Raw genomic sequence first — 21,806 nt, 5'->3', positions numbered from 1 at the left:
TTCAAGACCGCAACGGTACACTCCAGGATTACAGAACCCTGTAGGAGGCAATGTGGTCAGCATTGCGCTCGCCCGAGATTATTACCCTGATTTGACTCAGGAACTGGATCGACTGGTATCCGGCGTCAAATCACGATACAAATCCCACTGCCACCAGTGAGATTTGAACCGCGACCTTCTGTACGACGGCCTTGCGCTCTAATCACCCGGCTATCCCTACTTTAATGTTTATAGAATTGCTGTGGATAAATCTAAAAGGCATCTTAAGGATAACCAAAAGAAGTCGATAAATTTAAAGACAACATGCACCCCAAACCAAAAATTATATCGAAATCTATTTAAATAAACTCAATAATGACTTTTTATTTGAAGGAAAAACAAATAACCATAATATTTGCTGAAGAAGAAGATAAAACCATGGAATTTTGAAAGTATGGATGAATACGTTGAATGAATATTCATAGTCAAGCTGGTCTAATCTGACGAATTGTATAAAAATGAACAGGAACAAGTCATTGAAACTATGTTTATAGTAATCAAGATGAGAAAAAGAGTGGCCTTTAGATCTTTCGGGCTGAATGACTGAAGCTCTCAGTTATACTAAATACTTTTCCGCAAAAAACAATCTTTTGACATTCCTGAATTTAGATGATTTTTCATTTACTTACCTTTTTCTAAACATGATTTCTGCATTATTTTCCGTTAAAGGTTTTGAAGTAGCGTCGTTGACATCATTCACCTGTAAGGAAAAAAGATGGATTATGTTGTGTTTGATGACACAGATTTCAACAATACCATATGTTCAGGCTGCTATTTCAAATCTTTTGCTATATTTTAGCCATCTATCAACTCAAGCCTTCGGAGACCAGAAAAGAGCTGCAGTCAAAATTAAATGCTACTCTATCCGTATCAGTTTATGCGTAGTTAATTTTGCATCAAAAATGACATTGCATATTGTCACATTGGACGAAAAAAAAAGATTTAAAATTCATGGACAGTACGCAGGGGCCGACCTCAGACGCCGACCAAAAACAATATAAACTGGTCGAAATCTCGATGCCAAATTCGATGTTTACTAAGTGCATATCGAATGCATAATGAAATTGCATTGTCACCTTGTTTGAAAATTTCGAAACTTTACACGATTTTTTTTTCTGAATAAACATTATTTGAACGTGGATTGCAAAAAGTAAAAAAAAAAGTGTCAAAACGCTTCAAATACGTTACTTCCTTAATTTCTCGGGTGTTCACTTTCGAAACAAAAGATATTTTGTTTATACCTAGAGTAAAGTTTGAATTTTCCTGAATTGAGGGAGAAGAAAGAGGGCCTCTCTTCAACCCCGATGAAAACTTCTGGTAATCACTCCCCCTTCAAAGGTATGACCCTTCAGGTTGGAGTTTTTTTACATCACCATGGTAAACCTAGAATTTTCAATTCTACCGCGTGTAAGGAAGAGGATGGTGCGGATATATAGAAGAAAGAGGAATGTCCCCCTTTCTAAGTCCATTAAATAAATGCAGCTGTCATCACCCTTAAAAAGCCGTGGCATCGCAAAGTGGGTTTATTTTAATGTCAAAAAGATAGGGTTTAATTTTGAACCCCAAAAGAGGATATGTAGAAAAAATCGACAGGCCCTCTCTCTCAAACCTCGTTGGAAAATTGTAGTGAGCACCCCCGCTCTTCTCAGAAGCTATGACGCTCCGAATGGGGGTATTTCGATACCATCACAATAAAGTTTTATTTGCCAACCCTTCCCCCGGAGAGGGAAGGGATAAAGAAGGTATATAGGACTAACACAGTTAAAGCCTTTTCTCTAGCTATGTTTGTGTCATCAATAAACTTATTGGTAGGGAAACCATCGTCGCAATGTGCAAGAGGGGTAACAAAGGTGAATCCCTCTGCCTCCTCCACTACTCCCCATCTACGCGAGTGTGGGACGATGGTTTCCTACCAAAATTATATTATCTTAATGATACGAAAGTAACCCTCTTTCAAGGCGTCATAATTTTTCCGGAGTAGTGATTATTATGGCGGCAGAAAGGCAGGACCCTCTCTACCATCACCTCCTCAACAATAACTCTCTATTTGAAGTATCATAGCATTCTGACGGACGCGACCACCACGATTTTTCAACGGAGTTTGAATTGGTAGGGGTTTAAAATGAAACCCTAAAATTTTGACATGAAAATAAGCCCACTTTGAAGCATCGTGGTTTCTTAAGGGTATTTACCAAAATTAGAAAAAGAGACTTTCCTTTTTGCTTCTACATATCCGCACCATTCACTTCCCCTCACCGGGTAGTGTTGAAAATGCAAACTTTACCATAATAATTTAAAAAAAAATCCAATTTGAGCGGCCATTACTTTTTAAGGGAAATAAACGCCACGAGTTTTCATCGCGTTTGAAGGGACAGTACCGACTGGCCGAAGTTCCAGTGAATAATCTAAGTAAAAATAATTTAATAGTCAACCGAGATCAAGCGCTCACCCTCGAACGCTGAAAATGCCTCGCGGTGTGGACGAAGAAAGCAAAACTTGACTATTCCGAATTAAGGCAATGAAAAAATAAAAAAAAAATAGGCTTTCCTTAATACGTTCGGGATAATATGTTCTTGATTATGAAACATGAACTACAAAAAGGAGACCAGGAGGATTGAAAATTTAAAGCAATCATTTGTTATTTTGAGCTTGCTGGCGCTAACGATAAGAAAGAACTTTGCAGATTGACAACTTTAAAAGTTTTTAAGGCCCCCGGGCGCGAGGCAATTTTTCCCGGGACCTCTGGGAGATTTTCTGTGGAAATTTCAACGGGATCTATCTGCACAGTGCTTATCTTGGGGTCCTTTAAACTTCTGGACAAAAATAGCAATACTAATATCCCGCCCGCAACAAATCAGAGTTTGGGATAGGCATGAGCGTTTACCGATGACATGACTGCTTTGTAGGAAACTCTCCATGAATTGCTAAATTTCTGAATTCCATTTTAAACTGGGTGTTCGTTTCTTGATTATCGTGCGGCGTTGCATAGAAGCGTCATATGCTTTCTATATTTTTAAACAGGTCTTGAAATCCCCATCCAGCGTATCACGCCACCGTTGCTTCGGCCGGCTTTTTGTTTGCTAAACATTGACTTCGATGTTCAGACCAATATTGGTAAGTGAATTCTCCTTAGCATGAATTACGTGACCACACCATCGAAGACGCCTTTCTCAGAGTTTCTCGACGATCGGTGCAACCCCATATCGATCGCGGATATTCTCATTTCAGACGTGATCAAAACGTGTCACGCCACCAGTGCAATGCAACATCTTCGTCCCCATTACCGCAGGACGCCATCCATTGTCTTTTATAGTGGGCCAACATTCAGAACTATAGAAAGCGGCAGACGGACGACATTGCAGTAAATTTTAGATTTGGGACGTGCGCTGATACGTCGAATGCCACTTCATCCAAATTGCGTTAATGCGTGAAGCAACCTGCTCCTCGAGATATTTAAATCGCTCAGTTCTGGAAATGGCAGTAACCTGTCCAGAACTGAACGATGTAAATATCTCGGGTCAGCCAATGAAGAACTATGTTATGCTCCTCACATAGGGAAACACAAAACCTTTTATACCTGAAGCGTCAAGCTTCCGGTTTCCCGACTCGTTTAATGTCTCCTGCCGATTTGCAAATATCACCAGCGGATTCCTGAATCTAGAGTGCAACGCCTATCAGTTAGGAATCAACCTTTTTCCCCGGCCCCATAAAATACGTGCCTGTTTTCTAGAAGGCCAAATTCAGTTTGACTGTTTATGAATGACACTCTTTTGGTTTTCCAGGGTTGTTTGGTTAGTGCCGAAATGACATTAGGAACATTTCTCCAAACCCAACTGCATGCCGATATCCCTGCTGAACTGGATGGTTATGTCCAGCAAGGAGCGAAGTTGGTTGTCGTCTTTGGCATACAATTTGATGTCGTCAATGTACATTAAATGGCTTAATGTACATTTCGACAATATGCCATGCCTGACTTGGAACCCGTATTTGCTTTCATGCAAAAGATGGAATAGCGGATTCAAAGCCAAACAAAACCACAGTGGGCTTAGAGAGTCGCCTTGGAAAATGTCACGCCTGATTGGTATCTCTCTTGATGTTTGCGAAGATACCGATAGCTTCGTGCCCCAATTCTTCATTACTGTTCTCAGTAGAAGAACGACAGTCGGGTTGATTTTATACAAGCGTAACACTTGTAGTAACCACGAATGTGATATGGAGTCAAAGGCTGATTTATAATCGATGTAGGCTGTCGAGATGTTTCGTTTTTGGTGGACAGCCTGCTTTACAGCCTCGGGAGCCTTTTGCGCATCCTTTTTGCTCCTCAGCTATCAATTTATGAACATCAAGATGTTTTGAGATGTTCGCGCACAGAACTGAAGTGAACACCTTGTAGATGGTAGGAAGACAAGTAATTGGTCGACATTTTGAAGGGCAAGAGACACCCTGTTCCTTGGGGATGAGGAAAGTTATCCCCTTGGTGAAAAATGGTGGAACTAAATCAGGATCGGCAATCATCTGATTTGCCAATATCCTGTGAGCGCTCTTGAACCGCTTCAGCCAGAAGTTGTGAATCTTGTCAACTCCTGGCGATCGTATGATTACGGAGGCCGTGTTCTAAATGAACAACTAGATATCCTTAAATAATCAATGTAAGTGCATTTTATAGCAGTTAGGTTGGGTTTATAATGGTTTTCTTAACACAAATACCAAGCAAACACAGATGCTAGCTATACCCAACTTTATAACGATCAGGGCTACCCAGACCAAATTACAATTCAAAAACTCTGCACTAAATGTCAAGTTCGTTATTAGTAATTTTCCTATGGTTTACCTACCTTTTGGATACCTACTGCTTCTATCAAGTTTTTTTATTCAATGCGGCACGATCACGATATTGCGACCATATTCCGCATATGATCATAGAAAAGATCAAGTGAAACAAGCGAAAATGTCATTTAAATTAGTTCTGCAGTGATTTGCTTGCCTGTGAGGGAGCATTGCATTATGGTTGTTTCAAAAGCATGCTCAGGCATCAGATACTATCTAGTCATTTAATGTTTAGAATTAAAATTCTAATGGCGAATTTATGGCACGATCAGCAACACGATCGAACGCTAAAATAATGTATTAGTTTGAATCACATCACAAGACGCTAGTGCGATTACGTAGGTACAGGTAAAAAGCACGGAAATTTTCGATTTGTAGCTCTGACTCAATGCCTGATTGGAGGAACACGCCCATTACAGAGGCAAATTTCATTTCTTCATTTTATCATTGTTAGTTACGATATAATATCCAATATTTTTAAATTCCATTCGAGTAGAATCAACGCCGTGGTTTGGATAGTAAATGTACGGTTTTTCGTCGTGGCTTATGGCTTAAAACATGTTTTTGAGTTCACTAAAAAAATTCCAACTCATTCAGAGCTGGTCGGTCAGTTGTGGGTGGAGACGAACAACTTTTTTTTCGTGTATAGAACGAATTGGCATTTCTGTCGGGACCGATTGTAATAGGAAATGTATTTACGGTATGCTGAGTTCGATGACTTGCCTGGAAAAAAGGCGGTCTACATGCTTGAAATCAGCTACAGATTCTCTTTCGGGCTTCTATCGCATTTTGTCATGGTTATTCTGGGTCCTTCAATCGGAAATTACTCCATTTTCAATTCTTTTAGTTTAGCAATGGACCCCATTAAAGGTGTGTCTAATCCCCAGGTTGCCCGGCTGTTGTTCCCATCAGAAGAAAGGTTGATTTACTGCTTACGAAAAAGTTTGGAACTGTCAGCTCTAGTGCCTCTACTGCTAATTGCAGAGCACTTCCCATCCCCTTCCTCGAATAGGAAACCACTTTCAGTGAATTAACTCTACAATCTTGACTATTTACCAGATGCATATCCAGATGTTCGATAATTCGTGAAACACGACAAAGAATTAGTTAATGGATATTACCGACAAATTTGCATCTTTGATAGTAAAAAAAACTTGTTGTCTTTCCTATCTTGACAAATTTGATACCTACCGCAATTAGCCATTCGAAAATCGCATAACCTACCAACTGATATCTAACACAGCTTTCTAGTAACTATATCTTCAATCTGAACAGTTGTAGGTTTTTCTAGAGTGGCTAGTGACCGCCCGTTTCCACTGAACATTCACATTAAAATACTGGATAGGAAACTACATTGGAACTGACAGTTTTTGCTCGGAATTGATGCTGTATTCCGATGGAACGGATGCTTATACATTATAGCGTTACGAATGGATGTTTCGATGCATGTGGAAAAACCTTATGCATATTTATGCTCTGAATAGGAGGACTGTATACTGGATGCTATTTTAGAGCTTATCGACTGATCTTGTCAATGTTTTTAAGTTTCAAATGGATCTTAAAACGCATGATCTTCACCCAACAATGTTTTGTAGAACGCATAGATGCATAGACGTGTCACTTGTATGAATATAATAGAGAATGACGAGATTCATAGATCTGAACTCATTCGCTGTTAATTACATGTGATTTCTCAGTTTCTAACTTCTAAGATAAATTTTATAAAACGATTCCACCCTTTATTTTGCCTTCTCTTCAATGGTGGAATTCCAAGGGATTTCATCATCACCATCAACGGCGCAACAACCTGTATCCGGTCTAGGCCTGCCTTAATAAGGAACTCCAGACATCCCGATTTTCCGCCGAGGTTCACCAATTCGATATCCCTAAAAGCTGTCTGGCGTCGTGGCCTACGCCATCGTTCCATCTTGGTCAAGGTCTGCCTCGTCTTCTTTTTCTACAATAGATATTGCCCTTATAGACTTTCCAGGTTGGATTATCCTCATCCATACGGATTAAGCGACCCGCCCACCGTAACCTATTAAGCCGGATTTTGTCCACAACCTGACGGTCATGGTATCGCTCATAGATTTCATCGTTATGTAGGCTTCAGAATCGTCCATCCTCATGTAGGGGACCAAAAATTCTTCGGAGGATTCTTCTCTCGAACGCGGTCAAGAGTTCGCAATTCTTCTTGCCAAGAACCCAAGTCTCCGAGAAATACATGAGGACTGGTGCTGACAAGATCATTGTCTTGTACAGTAAGAGCTTTGACCCTATGGTGAGACGTTTCGAGCGGAACAGTTTTTATAATTTGAAATAGGCTCTGTTGGCTGACAACAACCGTGTGCGGATCTCATCACCGTAGCTGTTATCGGTTGTGATTTTCGACCCTAGATAGTAGAAATTGTCAACGGTCTCAAAGTTGTATTCTCCTATAGTTATTCTTCCTGTTTGACCAGTGCGGTTTGATGCTGTTGGTTGATTGGTTTTCGATGCTTCATTGGTTGGTTTTCGATGCTGACGTTACCACCATATACTTTGTCTTGCCTTCATTGATGTGCAGCCCAAGATCCCGCGCTTATCGCCACCTGCTCGATCTGGATAAAGGCAGTTTGTACGCCTCGGGCCGTTCTTCCCATGATGTCGATATCGTCAGCATAGGCCAGTAGTTGGGTGGACTTAAGGATCGCACCCCTCGCATTTACCTCAGCATCACAAATCACTTTCTCGAGGGCCAGGTTAAAGAGGACGCATGATAGGGCATCCCCTTGTCGTATACCGTTGTTGATGTTGAATGGTCTTCAGAGTGATCCTGTTGCTTTTATCTGGCCTCGCACTTAGGTCAGAGTCAGCTTAGTCAGTCTTATTAATTTCGTCGGGATACCGAATTCCCTCATGGCCGTGTACAATTTTACCCTGGCTATGCTGTCATAGGCGGTACAACTGATGTTCATATTCCAATGGTTTTTCCATCGCTTGTCTCGGCAGGATGAGCATCAAGTTGTATAAGGCTTGATCCTGCTGACTTGTTGGTAAAACTTCCGCCCCTGAGGCGGTTGCTGCCTGTACTTTCCTAGTTCACAGACTTGTTGGTTCTCCCAGGCTTCCTTTTTCGTTTGTGAAGTCGCTTCTCCGCTCGACGGAGTTCGTGATAATTCTCTGCGCGTGCCCGCGTTCTTTGAGAATGCAACATTACTCGGTATGCGGCATTCTTCCGTTCCTTTGCTAGCTTACATTTACCGTCAAACCAGCCATTCCGACTCCTTTTGAGGATGATAACGTTCTTCAGGTGGTTGTGAAGATTATTTGTTGATGCTTCATCTCCAGGTCCTCTGTTGACCGCGGCATCCATTTCTCTCTTATAGGCGTTGCGGAGGGCTGTGTTGTGGATGGCTTCAGTGTTAACTCTCACCTGATTGTCAGAGAGGATTCTGGGTGGTTTTGTTATTCAAGCTCGGAGCACCATGCCAACGAGACAGTGGTCCGAGTCTATATTACCTCTCCCCCTCCCCCCTATATGTTCTGACATTCCTCAAGGCTGAGAGGTGGCGGAGTTCGATCAACACGTGGTCAATTTGGTTGGAAGTGGTCCCGTCTGGAGAGACCCAGGTATGTTTGTGGACCGCTTTCCGCGCAAACCAGGTACTTCTAACAACCATTTCGTGTGACACTGCTAATTGAATAATCCGCAGTCCGTTATCATTTTTATTTTCGTGTAAGCTATGGGAGCCGACGTATCGCCTGAATACGGGCTCCTTCCCTACCTGGCCGTTAAATTCCCCAAGCATGATTTTGATATCATACTTGGGACAGGCTTCGACGGTTCGTTCCACTACCTCGTAGAAGGTATCCTTCTCCGACTCTGCAGTCTCCTCTGTAGGGGCGTGAACGTTAATGAGGCTTATATTTCTAAACTTGCCTCGCAAACGCGGAGTGCATAGCCGTTCACTTATGTTTTCAAAGCCAATAACAGCAGGTTTCATTTTTTGGCTGATTAAGAAACCTACTCCGAGCGCGTGGTTTACTGGATGGCCACTATAATATATGGTGTAGTGGCTCTTCTCCAGGAAACCGGTCCCTGTCCAACGCATCTCCTGTAACGTTGTTACATCAGCCCTATATTGGGAGAGCGTATCGGCTAGCTGCTCAGCAGCATTCGATCTGTACAGGGAGCGCACGTTCCATGAGAAAATGCGGAAATCGTTTATCCGTCCTCGTTGCCGAGTTCGCTGTTGTGAAGTCTATCCTGCCTGAGGCTCCTTCCGTGGCTTCGTAACAAGTTGTTTTCCGTGTAGGGTTGTCAGCCCTACCCAGACCCCAACCTGGAGGACCAGTTGGTAGAATTTGTCCCGTTTTTAGGTGCGGGAGACTCGCCTTCATCTTTCTCCGTCTGCAGCATTTCGTTAAGAAAGAGCTCCCAGCGGTCACCACGTGGAGGTGAAGATAGGGTTTGGTAGTAGAGCTGTTGGTGTTGGTTGAGAAGGCATTTTCCAGGTTTTGTGCTCCATCGTGGGTACCAATCCACGTTTCGCCGTGGGACCTATATTATCCTTTGACGACCCACATACAATTCCAAAGGATTTATCTCCTTCAAATTTCATAACTTGACTTTCAGTCTATTTTTGTCTTTCAATTACTCCAATCAAAAGCGTCCCCACGTACATGAGAAAGACTATCAGAACTAAGTCTACAAAGGATTCATGTGAAGTGGCTCATGCCACGAAGCCTCACCGAAGGTTATCTGGTACTACGGGAACTGGGATATATAACCTCGACCCCGTTAATTACAGTTGGCCCCTATGAGAGTTTTATGGCTCAATGCGTGCATTTTCGCTTTACAACCCGTAGCTATAGCCTTTAAATGCGACGGAGATGTCATACTACTGTGATCAAAAAGTAGTAAGACAATTGAATTGAAATTTCCCGGCCATTAGGGATAGGGATATTTTCTTTTTCCTTAAGTTGGTAAGGAGTTATATAAAATTTCGTTCTGAAAATTTTTTTCGGCTACCAAAACATTGGATATTTATTTCGTGGTAATGTTTTGTCGAGAGTCGCGTGCGTCAGGAAACACGTAGAATTCGCTGATAATGTTTGCTTGCTCTTTTATCTAATAAAGAACTTTAGTAAAATAACAAAATTTGAAGGAGGGAGGATGGATTAAAGTTCAGTTGAAGTCAGTCTTGTCTACACTAATGGGCAAAGCATTGAAGGCGTCGATTAATCTGAATATCTGGGTAGCGTTGGTTTCGCTGACGGTGGCATTGAATGTTGATGTTATTCTGCACATAAACAGAATTGAGCCCCCTTTGGATATTTTGCCCAAAAGTCTATAAATGAAGCTGTCCCCACGCCAATATCAAGTTCACCAGTGTTTATATTGGAGCAGTATATGGAAAGTAATGGGCACTGCTATTTAAATGCTTCAGAATTCCGTTAACGTCTGCCTTCACGACGACATCTCCTCGGTAACACTCACAATCCTGCCCAGATTTCACCGAATTTCATCAAATTTGCAGGCCCTGCCGACTCACTGCAATTATCGTGTGACTTACTTTATTCTTTTTTTGGTGCATAACTCCTCTTTTTCTCTACCTCGCTTTCAATTACATGGTACTTTTGTCCAAACTCGGCTCTTGACATTCCTCTGCCACTCATTGCATGGCTTGCCTCCCATATCCCCAACCGTTTCTGGCGCGTTTCTTTGGATGCTTGCATATTCTGTTCCTTTTCCCTCTAAAGCTGGTTTATCACAAGGTGGCAGTCTGGACACACTACTTTCACTGTATCCCTCATCAACAAAAGTCTGAAAGGGACTCACCTCAAGTAGCTCTTACCAAGAGGTATCACCGGAGGCTACCTGGTAGCATTGAAATTGATAGCTCTCTGAAAAAAATATGCTCCAGGACAATTTCGAGAGTTCATGCTTTCGGCCCGGTCATTTGCCGTTGGCTCTCTAGTGAAGTTTCATGGTGGTTCAGGTGGGCGTGGATTTGTGCTGTACAACTTGGGGGCCACACCCGTTAGTAGCAGTAGAAGTCTTAGATAGACTTCGCATTTACTGGTATGAATACTGAACTTGTATCAGTATAAACTAGTACTACGACAAATCAATCCGCGCTCGAAGAGGATTGTGGAATTATGACCAGATGGCTGGTATTCACTTAAACTCTCAATACCTCCAATCCATTTTTTCACAATCCTGTGTTCCGACGATCATTCCCTCAAATGTTTCAAACATAGCGAATTCGCCTGAATTACCCTATAGCAGCGGGGTCTAGAAAAGGAGCCACGACCTTGGCATTTATTACTGAAACCCGGGTAGGGTTCGGTCCAGTTATTGAAATTTAAATTTCCAAGAGGCTGTAAGAGAGCACCGTGTCCGTTCAAATTGATGCTTCTCACAAAGTCCTGGGACGAGAATGCATCACGGATTAAAGAATTGGTTCGGAGAGAATTAAACCACGTTCTGACTTCACAATTTCAGACATACGTTCCGCAACCTGCTTCAAATCTTGTGGGCTATACCAGCTAGGGCATAACAACCAATATGATCATTTCGTCCGAGTTGGTTCATGACATTCTCCCCGCATAGGTACAAAACAAACGTCAAAGTAAGAAGAGTTGCATTTTTTCGCTACTTTTGATGCAAACGTAATACAAATGTGATTCATCACGGTAACAACACCATTTTACCAGCTGGCTATAAAGGCCTTGAAATCTGCCATTTTAAAATACATTTCCTAGCGAGATAGGACATAATGAATGAACTTGAAGGGAGTTACCAAGCGTATTTGTTGGGTACGATCCCACAATGTGGATGGTAGAGTTGAACACTAACAAGCAACAGAATGAATCCCCACTAGATCTTGCTTTATAGGTAAGCATGCCACAGGATCCAGTCAACGCAAGAAAGATGGCTTTAGAAATTTGAACTCGATAGTATTAACAGGGCGCTTTCTATATCACTGGGACACTTTCTCCGATTCGAGTCATTGTTAAGAGCCTCAGGCACAGCATAGCAACCTTCAATTGGGCCAATGAGTGAAACGGCAATGACACAATGATCTTGGGTGGTCGATAAGAGTCTGTCGATCCTAAAAGTTGGACTATAAAATTTGTTACTGGAATTGTGCTCTGCAGTATTTGACCATCCTAAAGCCTTTCACTTTAGATTTTACACATGAAAGGCTCAATTGCAAATTTTCTAGGGTAACTTGATAGTCATTCTCATAGTGTTCGCTACTATAATAAAAACATCTTAACCACATATTTTCGCTAAAGAGGTCAATGTGGAAAAAAAATATTTATCACGCCAACATTTATGAAAACATCACAACATATTGCTGACATAGTACAACTTCAATGCGCATTTTATGACCACCTTCAACCATTGAACGACCTGGATTCTCTCTAAACTAATCAAGTATTGAATTTCTTCATGCTCATGTTGTATGCATTCGAAGTGTGATGTCTTAACTCAAGGGTTTTTCGGTAATTCAATGCTCACTTCAAACCTACAATTCATATTTGTGGTCTAAAGAAGTATCTAACTTAAATGCTTATGTTTCAAGACCATCTGAGATGCTGCACGCCCCAAAGATCGGATGCTGCGGTACTCGAATATAAAGTCAACATAAAGTCTTCATTCAAAAGCGAAGGTAACACTCGTCTAGTTTGAACTGAAGAACAGCCGACTCTGGAAACACCCACAATCTAACATTTGCAATTGTATCTTAAACTACATTAAAGATTAACTTGGCTATCGTAGAAACAATGCGGTTTCGAGTGAATGTACAGCTGGTTGAATGGATTTCACTTGACCTATTTTCCAAAAAGATATGCCGGATAGGATCGAAAGGGTGGGTGTCAGAAGAAGGACCAAGAAAAGCGGAAGTCGAGATTTTTCTACTTATTTTTAGAATGTGCAAGACTCAATAAAAACGAGATGCATTTCGAGTAATTTTAGATGAAACGAATATTGGCGGAAAACATATGTTCATCAAATGGAAGCATCAATGCGTGATTCCAAGAAGCATTGCACAGCTAACCGCCGACCAAATCACGGGAGTCTGCATAAAAGCAAATGAATCCGGGATGTTTCGTTCAAAATGCAGCCACAAACTTAGCATCATTTTAGAACGACGTAGCTTCTCGAAAGTCTTTCCCATAGACTTCCGATGCCCAAGTCTGATTCTCGGTCAAGGAGGGGAAAATGAAAGAAAAATCAAGTCTTATTCACAATTTCTTGAAATTTTCCGCTGGTATGCACAGCGAAACAACCTCAATTTCGCTGCAATTTTGCTGAGCTCACACTCACTAACGACAACTAATGGAAATGTGTACCGAGTGTTCATTTATTTACACGAATCCAAATGGTAATTTCTATCATCTTGGCACCTTATACAGGTGTGCAACCATGGTCATTATCTGCATACGGGGAGCTGGTCGAAAAGTAGAAAATTTTACCTGAACTACAGGAGTGAGTAATCTACTAGGTCTAGGGTACTCGGTCTCTTATCAGAATCAGTCATATAAAGAGGGAAGCCGATTCATCGTGTCTATGTCTTCAGGTCAACCAGGAGATATAAATAAAACCTAATTTTGCTTTCTCACCGCTTTGCTAGCCACCACGCTTTTCATTGCCAACCATCTTATGGCCCCATCGCGATATATCTTGGTTTGCTGGCGTCACGTTTTTCCAGTTTTCCGTCATGGAAGCGATGCATCTTCTGCGATTACTTTTCTTGAAAAATAAGTTACGCTACGTAGAGGGGAACAGCTGTTTTTCGAGACTGCTTGCTTTGAATGCGGAACAAGCTGCGTAACGATTTAAATGAGAACCACTTTAAACGATGCATGATAGAGGATCGTGCGTACACGCTTTAATGCGTTTTTCGACGATTTTTTTTGTATGTACGCACTGTGATAATCATACTACGTGGATTAGCCTCACAAGATTGACTTCTAGGTAGATACGTAGCGTTATGCTTTGTTAGCTTCTTGCACGTTCCAGTGACACAGTTTTAAGAATTTGGTTATTGATCATTGTCATTGTCATTGAAGTCGAGTTAATTTGATGACCTACTGATTGAAGCTGTGTTTGAACTGCCGGTTAGCATTGTTTGCATTTCAAAGAGAACTGTCCACATTGTCTTCCTGTAAAATAGAATTCTCTAACTGAATAAGCTAGCATTCTTGAGCTCATGCAGCGAAGGAAAATAACCTCAGTGAGACGATCCATCAATCATTACTCCTGCCATGCATCTGAAGCAACGATGAGTCTCCGTGACTTTCAAGCAATTTGTCCGGAATAAAAAAATTCATACTAGGATGACAGTTGCAAAGCCGCAAGAGGAAGAAACGACAGTTTTCAAATTGGAGAACTTGTCACTAGCCATTATTTGCATTTCCGAATAATATCCGTTTGTATCTGGAGAAGAGCTGCTACACCATATATTATAGCGGACATCCAGTAAACCTTGTGTTCAGAGTAGGTTTCTTAGTCAGCCAAAGAATGAAACCCGCTGTTAAAGGACATGCACTCTCCGTTTACGAGGCAAGTTTAGAAATATAATGTTCACGCTTCTACAGAGGAGACTGCAAAATCAGAGAAGGATACATTCTACGAGGCAGTTGAGTGGACCCTCGAAGCCTGTCCCAAGTACGATATCAAAATCATACTTGGCGATTTCAACAGTCAAGTAAGGACGGAGCCCGTATTCAGGCGATACGTTGGCTTCCAACCAATGATAACGGACAGCAGATTATTCAGTTAGCAGTTTCGCACGAAATGGCTGTTGGAAGTACCTGGTTTGTGCAGAAAGCGGTCCACAAACCTATGTGGAACCACTTTCAACCAAATTGACCACGTGCTGATTGAACGCCGCCACCTCTCACCCTTGATGAATGTCATATAGATCATATAGGAGGGCCAATATACACTCAGTTCACTACCTCGTTGGCATAGTTCTCTGAGCTCGAATTACGACACCACCTACAATCCCCTCTGATAATCAGGTGAGAGTGAATATTGAAGCCATTCACAATATAGTCCTCCGTACCACCAATCAGGATGAAATGGATGCCGCATGCAGTCAACAGAGATCTTGGAGATGAAGCATCAACAAATAATCTTTACAACCACCTCAAGAACGCTATCATTGATACGGCCACAAAGATACTTGGCCCAAGCCGCAAGAAAAGTCGAAACGACTGGTTTGATGATGAATGTAAGCTAGCTACGGAACGGAAGAATGCCGCATTCTCAAAGAACGCAGGCACGCTCAGAGACTTATCACGAACTCCGGCGAGCGGAGAAGCGACTTCACAGACGGAAAAAGGAAGCCTGGGAGAAGGAACAGGTGTGTGAACTCGAAAAGTACAGGGAGCAACCGTACCAGGCGCGCAAGTTTTACCAACAAGTCAGCAGGATGAAACACCTCGATCGATCGAATTTGATTTCCGACAGAATGGACATATTGGAGCGGTGGGTTGAGTATTTTGACGAACTGCTCAACAACCAAAATAGACGATGGGCAAATGCTTCCACCACCAAGCATAAAAGAAACATTCCGTGCAACTCATCGGCTTAAAAACCATAAGTCGCCAGGAGCCGTTGGAATTACAGCCGAATTGGTTAAATATGGAGGCGACCAATTACACCAAGTGGTTCATTAACTTGTGCTCAAGGTACGGGACAGCGAATCAATGCCTGACAACTGGCAAAGAGGCATTATCTGTTTCATACATAAAAACGGACATATCACACAATACAGCAATTATAAAGGTATCACCTTGTTGAGTACCATCTATACGATATTTTCCGCTATCTTGCTAGGTCGATGCACCCAAAACATCATTGGCCCATACCAAAGAGGCATCAGTCCAGGTAAGTCAGCAACAGATCAGATTTTCTCAATGTGGCAAGTGATGACAAAACTGCTAAAATATGCCCACCAGCTGCACTATCTTTTCACCGACTTTAAAACCGCCTATGACAGCATAGCCTACCCAGGCTGTGTATGTACACGGCCAGTGGAGAATTCGGTATTCCGACGAAATTGATAAGACTGTGCGAGGCCAGATAGAAGCAGTAGGATCTTTCTCAACACCATTCACCATCAACAACGGTCTAAGATAAGGGGATACCTTATCATGCGTCCTCTGCAACGTGGCACTGGAGAAAGTGATCCATGATGCCGATGTAATTGCGAGAGGGACCATCCTCCTCAAGTCCACCCAACTACTGGCCTATGCTGACGATATCGATATCATGGGAAAAACAACCCGAGATCTCCAATCTACCATCATCCAGATCCAGCAGGCGGCAGGAGATATTGGGCTGCACATTAATGACGGCAAAACGAAGTACATTGTGGCAACGTCAGTGCCAAAATCTTAACCAAAAGGACGAACAATATTAAGTCGCACTAGTCAAACGGTAACAATAAAGATAGGAGACTACAACTTTGAGACCGTTGCAAATTTCCGCTATCTAGGATCGAAAATCAAAACCGATAACAGCTATGATGATAAAATCCGCGCACGGTTGTTGATTGCCAACAGAGCCTATTTCAGCTTACAAAAACTGTTTCGTTCGAAACGTCTCACGATAAGATCAAAGCTCTTACTGTACAAGACTATATATTCCTCGGAGACTTGGATTGTTAGCAAAAAAAAACTGCGAACCCTTGGCCGCGTTCGAGAGAAGAATCCTCCGAAGAATTTTTGGCCACCTACATGAGGATGGACGATTCCGTAGCCTACATAACAACGAAATCTATGAGCGATACCATGACCGTCTGGTTGTGGATAGAATCCGGCTCAACAGGTTACGGTGGGCGCCCGGAAAGTCTATAAGAGAAATATCTATGATAGAAATAGAAGACGAGGCAGACCCTGCCTGAGATGGAGCGATGGCCTAGGTCAGGACGCTAGACAGCTTTCAGGGATATATCGAATTGGTGGACCTCAGCGTAAAACCAGGATGTCTGAAGTTCCTTTTTAAGGCAGGCCAAGACCGGATAGCGGCTATTGCGTGGTTGATGATGATGATATAAATACGGAAGAGCGAAGGTGGGTGTTAGAGGCATTATTACAGATGATATATTCGTAAAGTGGTGGTGGTGGTAATGTGTGGTGTTTATCAAGGAAGCGCCCTCTCATCATTCCTCTTTGTTCTTGTTATGGACACTGCCACAGGAAACACCCAACGTCCTATACACTGCTTTATGTAGATGATGTTTTCCTAGCGCCTGGCGCGAATGATCGCCTCATGCAATACGGTGTCGGATTGACTAAAATTGAGTTTTTAACGACCGATTCCCTTAAATGAGGCACAATCACTGTCAGCGGCAGTGATCTGCCTCTGCTATCAGCCAATGGAGAACTAAGTTATGAAATTGCTTCACGCATTAACACAACCTGAATGCAGTGGTGTTCCACAACTGGTCTTCTTTGTGATCAGCGTATTAGCAAACGTCTCAAATCTAAAATGTATCGCAATGTCATCCGTCTGGTGAGTGTTGGCCGACTATAAAAGACAATTAACGCCATATTGCGGTAATGAGACGAAGATGTTGCATTGGACTAGTGGCGTGACACGTTTTGATCACATCCGAAATGAGCGATCGATATGAGGTTTCATCGTTCATGGAAAAACTGCGAGAAAGGAGCCACGTAGTTCGCGCTAACGAGAATTCACTTCCTCAAGACCTGAGCATCGAAGTCGGAAACAACAGCGACTTTATACGCTGGATGGGGATTTAAAAGCCTCGCGATTGCATCCAGATCAAACATTTGATAGAACCAAATCACGAAACCGATCACGACGAGCCGACCTGAAGCTGAAGAAAAAGAAGGAGCTCATGTCAAACCCTCAAGAGGTTACAAAATTCTCAAATCAAACTCGAATGGCAAAATTACAAGCCACAACTACTGTATATATGCAATTGTAACTTCGATAGATCCAAAGGAAGCAAATAGAAAAAATAGTCAGTTAACTACCATATGATGTGCTGTGATGATGTGATGTGATTTATCTGCGGCTACCTACGCCTTCTTCGAAAGCTACTCATGAACAGTAAATGGAGAGGTAAACTCAACCATTTATGGTGAACAATTTTTCCAATCCGTTGCTAAATGCTCACTTGATAGACATCTAAGGTCTGTGATTGAAGTGCAGCGACCGCTCAACCCAATCAATTGTCTCATTAACAGCAGTTTCTTTGCATTTACCTTTGAGGTGTGAGGCATGCTGAGAATGTGCGAACGCCCTTAAACTCTCGTACCCTACTAAATACAACTAGAAAACACTGCCAGCATCATGGAATAAAGTCCTGCCCAGGGATATCTTCACCATCTGTTACAGGCACAAATATTGGCACAACTGCCATCAGAAAGGCTTCTAAATAGATCAGTTCATTTCGTTGAGGGAGTCTTTTTTGTCACGAAAATCGATGACAGCATAGTACACGTGAACAGGCAGCCTCAATTGACGACATTGAAGCCTTATTTTCTTGCAACTAAGCCACTTTGCAAGTCGAGCTTCTAACGAATATTTACCCATATTTCATGTGACATTTGTTTTTCATGAAATTCGGCTGGAATTCGCTCTGCCGTCAGTCAACTGCCTCCACTTTGAAAGAAAAAGGCAGAAATGGTTGGGTTGCTAAGGTGTTTATTTTACTAATGGAAGCGAAAAGAAATTTGATTGAAACAAAAATAGGGAAAAGTTTACAAAGATGAAGATTACAAATTAATGTTCTACAACTATTCGGAAAACTAAACTATTTAAACTATTGCATATATTGACTATGGTAAAAGTATGTTATTGATCAGTCCTTGTGAACGCCAATATTAATAATATTCTTCCACATTCTGTAGGCGTATCCTTCCTTATTGAATCGCAAGCCTCGTCCACGTTTTAACTGGATTGTCTTCAGTTTACCCAGATTCGAATCACTTGTATCGCCGTTCCTTTTACGACAAGCTCGTCGTATAGAACTAGTACGAATCAGGGATCCAATTCTCTCAGACTCATCCTCTTCACTGTCCGAATAGTTGACAGGTATCTCAATCTCCTTCTTGTAAAACTTCATAGATTTGCAAAACTTGGGCAAACGTCGTACTTCGTAAACTTTAATGCTGGTCAGCGGATTCGGCTTACACTTGTTTTGCAACCTCCGCTGCCTGATTTTTGGGATTGCTTCAACGGAATCGACAAACATTTCGAATTCATCGGTTGCAAGCTCAGTGACGTTTAAAGTATTTCTGAATGTCATTTTCTTGGCAGATAAATCAAGGCGTGATCGCTGAACAATTAATTTCTGACTTCTTTTTGTCGTGTTCTTACGAAAGCAAATGCTATTTGCAGACTGAATGATCGATCCGAGATCCTTGATTTTTATATTGAAATTATTAAGATTGCTTTACCTGATTCTTGGCAGGATAAATCCTGTTTAACTACGTTAGAATCGATATGGGTTATTTAATTACCTGTACCTAAAAATGCTCCTAAACCTTTCTAGTAATCCGGGTCGAAATCCTTACTAATTAGTAAGTATGATTTGAGGATAATAATTATTCCTTGACAAATTTTACAAGTGGAAGGACTTCCCTAAATGTTATTCCTTTTTCTAGAAAAATCCAGAATGTTTGGAATTTCTTCTGGAAGTGGAAATAGTAAATTTCTCCTTTTCATTAAATCAAAAACCAAAAAGACAAAGTAAAATGTCAAAATTCAATCTCATTTGAGAATAAGCAATGAGGGATTATTAGTAATGGTTTGAAGATCATACCTCATGAAATACATGAAGGACATAGTTTCGTAAAGTCAAGTAAATATCTCTACATAGGTCATGGAAAATTGGCCTTAATTATCAAAATAATAAACTAGATGCTAACTACAGAGATAAACACTCTTTTACTAGACACAAGCCAACTTTTAGTACCATAATTACTAACCACATCTTAAAATATAACCCCAACAACTTCCTTAAAAGTTACTTTTTATCCAATGAACCCATTCCTGACTAAAGGCCACCCAGAAATTTACCCAGGAAAGTCTAGTGAGCTAGTTTGATGCTAAGTGGAGTTAGCAATATAAATAATATAAAAATGTCCACCATAGATTGGGGTTAGACAGGAAGAAGTCTGGCAAATTTCAAGTCGATTAATTTAATTTGGCGCCAGTTGGAATTGGCTCTTTACTGGCATTGTCTAAAATATCTTTGATTTGACTGGATAACTTTCTTTAGAAGTTTCCTAACCAGTCTCATTATTTTGGGACTAGCAGGCCCTGGCAACAACTGCTTCTTTTTCTAGCATTGCTTAAAACATTCTGAATAGGTTGGTTTCCTCCTGATAAAGTTAGGATAAAAAAATAAGCAAAATGATCAATTTTTGAGGTTTCATCGATGTGTTGGCTGATTTTTTGGAACATTTTCTTCTAACTCTCGTAGTCCGGGTTCAAATCCGGCCAGTTACGTACGCGTTTGCTCGTCTTGCAATTTCACGTAAAGTGCATACAAATGGAATATTTCCCCTTTTTTTAAACATCTAGGGCTAAACTTGGACACCGCCTTGGCAGTACTATCTAGGCGCATACTAACTAGTACATCTCCAAGCCGTCCAGTTACTATTATATCTAGACTATCTAGAAAAGTCCAAGATGAAAACCTGGAAAGTGTAACAATTCAAGCTGGGGATGGAAATTTTGAAAGAAAAGACCCCCAAAACGTAGTATATGGCATTTTGAAAATTAATCGCAAATATTATACATACTGTGAAGTCAATTTCGTTGTATATACAATTAAAGGAATCCAGCCAGAGGAACTCACCTGAAATAAAAAAAAATAAAATATTTAGTATTAAATAAACATAAAATAACATTTAGTTACAAGATATAATAACATGCATTTATCAATTAACTTCGACAGGGACCGTTCCTGGTATGTTTGAGAAAGTAAGGGGGAACAGCCACGGTTCATTCCGCTGATATAGCGACTTTGAGTTGTAGATTGAGAATTCGTTCAAAGTATTCTTTGTTTGTCGTAAAAAATGACTAAAGGGATAGAAGTTTGTGGGCTAGCAACTTTCTAACTTGCTAACGAAACATTATCCAACGTTATGAACTTCGAATATCCTGTCAAGACTATTACTGATTTTTTTAAAATGCAAACGCGCTTATACGAATCATATTCGAAGGTTTACCAAATATTCATTCTCTTCAATTCCAAGGAAAATTTTGGCGATAACGGCCAAACTTTCTGAACCTTCCGAATTAAATTGAGAGGACTCTGAAAAGCACTTTGTTTTCGTGTTTTGGGTGGCCTTACAATATAGGCAAAAATCCAATGTCAGATTGACGTTAGTAGCCCCTGCGGACCAGGATATTGATTGCGAAGTTACGGTCCAAATTAAGGAGCTTTACGATAGTGCAAAGATATGCACAATTGAGATTTCCAGTAAAGAAGAGAAGAGTGAATTTTATTAGTAACCACATGCAGTCTATGAGAGGCTTCCTAAGGTTCACATTTCAGCTTTTGCAGCTCGTACTGAGTACGCCTTTTACTTGATAGGAAGCAACTTACTCCGACTGCTTGTGGTCCACGGACCCCTCTGTTTTGGACTAATACCCATCATTAGGGTGAAATCTGGAGGTGGTGCATCCGGTATGCTGAGCATGCTACCACAGAAAACATATACCATGCCATCATTCCGGATATGAATTATGCGCATCTTACTGAAAGGGAGACTTGATGACCCATAAACAGATCGAAGAACTGGAAAAAAACTTGGTCTACTGAAACTAGTAAAGTTTTTGATGAAAAGCATGAAAAAAATTGGTATATCACCCCATGAGTGCGTTCATCTGCGGATAGCAACACCCCAAAGTCCATCCAAAGAAGAGCGAACAATTTGTAAGGATATTC

General features: G+C 41.3%; 1 protein-coding gene across 1 annotated transcript in view; it reads right to left on the bottom strand.

Moving 5' to 3' along the window:
* Positions 1-21,806, bottom strand: part of LOC119659140 (uncharacterized protein CG43427) — a 501,449-nt gene that overhangs the window by 205,055 nt on the left and 274,588 nt on the right. Inside the window, exon 4 of the mRNA XM_038067074.1 lies at positions 669-739. The gene's annotated coding sequence lies outside the window, so the exon portion shown is untranslated. The remainder of the gene's footprint in view (positions 1-668; positions 740-21,806) is intronic.

Source organism: Hermetia illucens, chromosome 6 (genome assembly GCF_905115235.1).
Source record: "Hermetia illucens chromosome 6, iHerIll2.2.curated.20191125, whole genome shotgun sequence".
NCBI classification, from domain to species: Eukaryota; Metazoa; Arthropoda; class Insecta; order Diptera; family Stratiomyidae; genus Hermetia; species Hermetia illucens.
Note: the sequence above shows the minus strand (reverse complement) of the source record. Positions and strands in the feature narration are given on the sequence as shown.